At 35.3% G+C, this 6,000-nt stretch overlaps 1 long non-coding RNA gene and 1 pseudogene across 1 annotated transcript; one reads left to right on the top strand and one right to left on the bottom strand.

Annotated features, from left to right (window-relative positions):
• Positions 1 to 650: 650 nt before the first annotated feature.
• LOC120150343 lies at positions 651 to 1,259 on the bottom strand. The gene is made up of 3 exons (XR_005518519.1): positions 1,201 to 1,259; positions 875 to 1,090; positions 651 to 717 (listed from the first exon to the last, which is right to left on the bottom strand). It is a non-coding gene; the product is annotated as an uncharacterized LOC120150343 (long non-coding RNA).
• Positions 1,260 to 2,436: 1,177 nt separating this feature from the next.
• On the top strand, positions 2,437 to 5,768 carry LOC120150575 (annotated as a pseudogene).
• Positions 5,769 to 6,000: the final 232 nt, after the last annotated feature.

The raw sequence follows: 6,000 nt of genomic DNA, 5'->3' as shown, positions 1-6,000 counted from the left end.
TTAATGTTATACTTCTTTTTGTTATGTAGTATATGAGTTGCAAGTAATGTGCTAGTTTTCTAATAAGTTTTTTTTTCATTGAAAGCATTGCAGTTTTGATCTTGGTATTGTTCGAGTGATGTTGTTTGGGAGGAATAGTGGGATCTGACTTTATAGTTCTATCGTAACTTGGGATTGTTCTGCTGGTGCCCAAGTTGAGTTTTCAGTTCTGAAGGTTGTGGCTCATTGTGCAGGGTGTTGTACCATTGAAAATTTTACCTTGGTTTGGGGTGAGTGACGCTCGTCTGCTGGTTTTGGAAGGTTCATCGTTCTAAGGTCTCCTACAGCTTTACTGACGAGTGTAGTGTTAGGTTCGCTGTTGGTTCTAGATGATTGGATTGACATGAGTAGAAATTATTCAGGCAGTAGGAAGTGGGAAGGAAGCATTGTACAAACAATGCACTTATGCATAGGTTGGCATATAGTTTACGTTATGAGATTAAACATACAAACTCAAGAAAATTTTCAGACATTTTCTAAAAGGTAGAAAAACAGAATTTTAGAAGTTCCAATTATCAAAACCAAAAATTGATGCACGTGAATGCTTCATAGTTGCAATCGAGGCGAGGAGATGCACAGAAAGAGACGGATTGTGTGCCTGAGTATTTTACCTGTATTTCCCAAGATGGTTATGATAGACTTGTTAGAGTCTGGTGTCAGATTCAACTGTGTCGTATCCTGAAACACAAAACATTTAGAAAATCGGCCATGATCCTTATTCACGTTTAATGCACAAAAAACTTGTTACAACATACAAACATACCAAAGAATCCACGAATTTGAGATAAGTATTCCTTACTGAATGAATAAATAATATAAATCATCAACCAATTACCTTTCCCATTTGCACTATGGAAAATCCCCCAACAAAAAGTGCAGATGCGGATCCAGAAACATGGCTATGTTCTTTCAATGAAGCATTGATGGAAACATAAATATAAGGTTTCATGTTCTTCAACTTGGGTGCGGTGCGGACCAAATGCTCTGGAGAGTAAGGGAAGAATAGGCAAATGAATTACCAGTATCAATATCCACCCAAGGCTTTGCATAGCTGCAGAGAACAAAAATCATTACATATAGCACGATTCTTATATGCTAGATCAACATTCAAACTAGAATGAGAGAAAGAGAGATACCCGACAGAATGAGGGTCTACCCTACAATCATATGGAGCTCCTTCACTGCTTCCAATGGTGTTGATCTTGTCATTTGCATCACTGGCGTATGGTAGAGTTAAAAAATTTGCTTATTCACCGTTATTTGTTTTGCTCAAAACACAGCTAAACAAAGTAATAATGCTGGCAATGTAATAATGTTCGTAAGGTGGATTTGCCGTAAGTTGTCTTCTTAACCACTTAAAATTTTAGAATAACCATTCTGAGTCAAGTTGCAAGTTGATATAACGCGCTTAAAAACAATAATTAAATTACATACCTATGCATATCTATGAAGAATTTCCATAAATATGTTTTTGTAATATAAATTAATGAGATAAATAATAATGATAAAGTATGCATAATTAAGTATAAATATAAAAGATAAATAAATAAATTATTGTATATAGAAGATATAATAAATATTATATCATATATAACAAAAATAATATACATCTATTTATTATTATGAATATCTATGAAGAATTTCCACAATGTAAATATTTAGTTAAATGTTGATGTAAAATTTTAATATATTTTTACATAAATTATGTAAAATTTAATATTAATTAAAATAAAAATAATACATGATATATTTAAATACTCAAGTAATATATTATCAAAAAATAGAATTTTTATATAAATAGTTTTTATTTAAATATTTAGAATTTCACTTATTAAAAAACAAATATAGAACAAGGACAATTTGATAAAATATACATTCTAGTAATCTTTTATTCCTCCAATCAAACACTGTAATCTTACATTCCTGCCAAACCAACCAAACACAGTAATGTCACATTCCCAGTAATCCTATTCCCTGGTAATCTTTTATTTCCATTGGTAATCTTACATTCTGTGAACCAAACACACCCTTAAATCTATAAACCCCAAATGTTTAGTACTAAAATTGAATCAATTTAAAATTTAGTTGTAAAACCGGGAAACCCTTAAAGGAATAGTGACAATTTAGAGTAGTTTACCCTTATTATTATTAACTAAATTTTATGGGGAAATTACATTACATGTCACTCTATTTATAAATTGTAACAACATGCCACTTTGCCTTATAAAAAGAAAGTGACTCCATTATTACTTTTTGGAATGAGATGACCTAAATTTAAATGTACTTACAATACAGTGACCAGTTCTGTAGTTGTTAATTTTATTCGATGACCGATTGACCGTTCAAAATCTGGGTTTCGACGTCAAGCTATTTGCCAAAAAGAAAAGAGAGGGAATCAAGCTCTGGTCCGACTGTCTGCCGAGGAAGATGAAGTCTCCATTAAAAAATCTTTCATCCATTCCACCTTTCCTTCTCCGTTATTTCTCAAGCCCCAAACACCTCTGCTCTCATCCCCAAACACCAATTCCCCACACTCCAAATCCGACGGCCACCATTTCCCCTGAGAAAATCACCTCAGATTCGCACCCCACCAGTAAACAACCCTTTTCGGATTCCGAGAACCCCCATTTACCATCATCCTCGTCGGAAGATACAAGCTTGACCCAAACCCATGTGATAAACACTCTCCTATCCCACAAAAACGATTCCGTATCGGCTTTGAAGTACTTTCGTTCCATCGAAAAGAAGAGATGTTTTGTCGATAGCATTGATGGCTTGTGTGTACTGCTTCACATTTTGGTAGGTTCTTCACAGACCCATAAGCATGCTCAATATTTGCTTAACAATAATTTTGGTTCGGACCATTCAGGACCTGCCCCATTTGTTTTCTTAGATCACTTGGTTGATACATCGAAAAGATTTGATTTTGAGTTGAATTCGCGAGCTTTTAATTATTTGTTAAACAGTTATGTTAGAGTGAACAGGTTTGATGATGCCGTGGATTGTTTTAATGGGATGCTTGAGCGTGATATAGTTCCCTGGATTCCCTATATGAATATTCTTTTAACAGCATTGGTTAGGAGGAGTTTGATGGATAAAGCTAGGGAATTGTATGGTAAGATGGTTTCCATTGGAGTTAGAGGTGATTGTTTTACGGTTTATGCGATGATGCGTGCTTTTTTGAAAGAAGGGAAGCCTTGGGAAGGTGAGGAGTTTTTTAGGGAGGCTAAGACTCAAGGGATAGACCTTGATGCTGCAGTTTATAGGATTTCTATTCATGTTGCTTGTCGGAAACCTGATTTGAACATGTCTACAGAGTTATTGAGGAAAATGGAGGGTAGGGGATGGGTTCCTTCTGAGAGTTCATACACAACTGTCATTGGCGCTTTCATAAAACAGGGAAATTTGGCAGAGGCGTTGAGGCTCAAGGATGAGATGTTGAGTTCTGGGAAGCCGTTGAATTTGGTGGCGGCGACTAGTTTAATGAAGGGATATTGCAAGCAAGGTGATATTGATCAGGCTTTGGATTTGTTCAATAAGATTAAGGATGACGGCCTTGCTCCTAACAAGGTTACCTATACAGTTTTGATTTAAGGGTGTTGTAGGAATAGGTTTGTTAAAAAGGCATATGAGCTTTATGAAGAAATGAAAATCATGGGTATTCAACCTAGTGTTTTTAATATGAATTCCTTGATTCATGGGTTCTTAAAAGCTTGCTCGCTGAATGAGGCATCTAGTTTGTTTGATGAGGCAGTTGAGGCTGGCATTGCCAATGTTTTTACATACAATATTTTCTTATACCATTTCTCTAAGGATGGTAAAGTGAAAGAAGCTTGCAGTTTATGGAAGAGAATGGTGGCTAATGGCCTTGTACCTAGTAATGTTTCTTATAATAACATGAAACTTGCCAACTGTAAAGCGGGGAATATGGATATGGCACATACTATAATTTCAGATATGGTTGAACATGGCTTTAAACCTAATACCATCACGTATTCTATATTAATTGATGGACGTTTCAGAAAAGGTGATGCTGAACGGGCCTTAGATGAGTTTGATGAAATGGTGGGTTTGCAGGTTTCCCCCTCAGACTTCACATTCAACATAATCATTAATGGTTTGAGCATAGTTGGTCGTACATGTGAGGCTAGGGATATGTTGAAGATGTTTGTCCTAAAGGGTTTTACCCCTATATGTTTGACATAAAATAGCATTATTAATGGATTTGTTAAAGAGGGTGCCATGGACTCTGCCTTTGGAGTTTATAGAGAATGAAAGTGGAGTTTCTCCTAATGTCATCACATATACCACCTTGGTGAATGGATTTTGCAAAAGCAATAACTTGGATCTTGCTTTGAAAATGCATTATGAGATGAAAAGCAAGGGTCTGCAATTGGATGTTCTTGCATTCAGTGCCCTCATTGATGGGTTTTGCAAGAAGCGAGACATGGTCAGAGCATGTGATCTTTTTTCCGAACTCCAACAAGTTGGGTTATCTCCAAATAAAATCGTTTACAGCAGCATGATTAGTGGGTTTAGGAATGTAAATAATATGGAAGCAGCTATTGACTTGCACAAGAAAATGATAAACGAGGGTATTCCTTGTGATCTACATATTTACACTACATTAATTGATGGATATTTGAGAGAGAGTAAATTACTCCTTGCTTCCGATCTTTACTCAGAGATGCTTGCCAAGGGTATTGTGCCTGATATAGTCACGTATACTATTCTGTTGAATGGTCTTTGTAATAAAGGACAGCTTGAGAATGCTCACAAGATTTTGGAAGAGATGGATAGAGAGGGCATTACTCCTAATGTTCTTATATATAATGCTTTGATTGCTGGACACTTTAGAGAAGGGAATCTAGAAGAGGCTTTGAGATTGCATAATGAAATGCTTGATAGAGGTCCTGTACCTGATGACACTACTTATGATATACTTGTAAATGGAAAAGCCAAGGGTGAAAATCTGTCTACTTTAGTTTCATGTGCATAAATAGCCAACAAATATGTACTTTTAAGGTGTTCCATATTTCAAATGATCTCGAAGACTGTTGAAAAAAAGCATACAGTGAATTCCATGTTTCAATGTAAGTGTTGATTTTAACTTTTTGAAATCCAAGTCCATCTTCTTTTTGCTTGGTCAGTTTGTCTAATTAAGTTGTTAAGGATTTTGCAGTAGGCTCGTGCATGGCCGCATCAATCGCCCAGGTTGTCTTAGGGTCATGTGGGATCTATATAAAAGGCTGCAATCTTCCAATGATATGGTAATGACATATTCTCATAAAAGTGACTTTTGACATATAGTTCTTAGTTACTTCAGAAATTGTGATGTACGAATAAGTTTTTCGAAATCCAAGTCCCTCCCATCTTCTTTCTGCTTGGTCGGTTGGTTAATATGTTGTGAACTAGTGATATTATTTTTCTCTTCATGCCTGCCTCTTGCTTACATAGACAAAATATTTGTTTTCAGTGTTCGAGTTCCACCCTCAAATCCTCCTTTTCTTTTTCTGTTTACGTTTGGCGTCAAGTAATGTCTTCATTTGTGCTTCATTATAGAAGTAACCCGGATAGATGACATAGTTCGGCCAGAAACACTGTTGTCCGTCGACTAATTGTTAAGCAAAGATATGATCTGAATTCTCAGGGCAAGGAAAAAGATTGAGCTGCAGTGCATTTTGAGCTTATAGCCTTATATTCCCTCTACATTAGCCCCTTCTTTAAACTCATTAGAATTTGGATTTCAATGTTGAAAGTTTCTCTTCCATGATTTATATATAAATGTAAAACATTAAAAAGAATATAAATGAAAAGCATGACTTAACGAAATCTGCATGGCTTGATTGGAGCATTTGATGACAATTTTGTTTTCTGTTTTATAATTTTATTAACTATTTTTATGTAATATATTTTGTGTTAAATCATTCGCATAATGAATCGTTAACTATTTTTTTCTCA

This window comes from Hibiscus syriacus, unplaced genomic scaffold, assembly GCF_006381635.1.
Source record: "Hibiscus syriacus cultivar Baekdansim isolate YM2019G1 unplaced genomic scaffold, ASM638163v2 tig00111022_pilon, whole genome shotgun sequence".
NCBI lineage: Eukaryota > Viridiplantae > Streptophyta > Magnoliopsida > Malvales > Malvaceae > Hibiscus > Hibiscus syriacus.
Note: the sequence above shows the minus strand (reverse complement) of the source record. Positions and strands in the feature narration are given on the sequence as shown.